General features: G+C 38.7%; 1 protein-coding gene across 1 annotated transcript in view; it reads right to left on the bottom strand.

The window, feature by feature from the left end:
• The window catches only part of EPS15L1 (epidermal growth factor receptor pathway substrate 15 like 1), a 108,860-nt gene that overhangs the window by 101,295 nt on the left and 6,452 nt on the right, over nucleotides 1-1,113 (bottom strand). The gene's annotated exons all lie outside the window — the stretch shown is intronic.

Raw genomic sequence — 1,113 nt, forward strand, 5'->3', positions numbered from 1 at the left:
TATTTAAAATATTCAACTTACAAATATAAATTAAATAGAATAAACTAAAACATTAAATAAATACATAAATATAGATAAAACTTCAGAGAGGAAACAAATCTTTATACCTGTTTGTCCAGGTAACCCTTTCCCTCTGGATCAGCCAGGTCCCAAATCTAAAAATGAACAGAAATACATAGGAATAATTAAGGAGAGAAAAATACAGAAATTGCAAACTTTAGCTTATTCCTGGTTTCCTAAACCCCCTTACCCCAAGATAAATGGAAAAAGGATTTCAAATGTGTAACCTAGTTGCAAATCTTTGAAAGAGAACCAGACATTTAAACAATACACATGGCATATTGTACAGTACGTCAAACTGTCAAATGTCAGTAAATAATTATCTTTATTAAAAATCTTTATTAATGGATTAAAAATTAAGCTCATGTATGAGGAGGTATTGAGTAGAATTCATAGACCAAAAAGAGACTTTATCCCTTTTTACTTGTGCATGTCACTATGAAAAATAGTTGAGGACTAGTTCAAACACTTTACAAGAGAGACTGTTTCTGATAAAAGCATTATTGCAACTTTTACGGGGGGAAAAAAACTAAGAATCAACAAATTAATTGTGCAACTGAATCTCGTATGGTAATTAAAGCTAACCTGTACTGAGAGGAAATGAGAGATTGCCATTCCTGACTTCCCTCTGAAACGACTATTAACCTGGCTGTCTCTGGCTTTAATACTCTGAGACGATAACCTGAAACAAACAACTAAATCAGGAGAGCCAGAGTGAAGTCAGATGCTAATCTGCATACTCGAGTCTGTGATTTAGAGAGTACTGAAGCCATTTTAGCAGCATGACGGGCAACTTGTATATTCATCAAGATAGGTCTGCAATGGTTTTCTTTAACCCCTTCGTGACTGACGACGTACAGTGTACGTCGCCAGCATCGGGGCTGTTTAAACAGACTCCCGGCGACTTTTGCCGCCGGGACTCTGTTTAAACTTGTAGAGCCGACTGTCGGCTTTACAACAGAAGCGATCCTGGCGACTTACCTGTCGCCAGATCGCTTCTGTGTCCCGAAGAAGGGGCCACCCCCCGCCGGACACCCCCGCCGTGCTTCCCGG

Source organism: Nanorana parkeri, unplaced genomic scaffold (genome assembly GCF_000935625.1).
Source record: "Nanorana parkeri isolate BGI_ZX_2015 unplaced genomic scaffold, ASM93562v1 scaffold1135, whole genome shotgun sequence".
Classification (NCBI taxonomy): Eukaryota; Metazoa; Chordata; class Amphibia; order Anura; family Dicroglossidae; genus Nanorana; species Nanorana parkeri.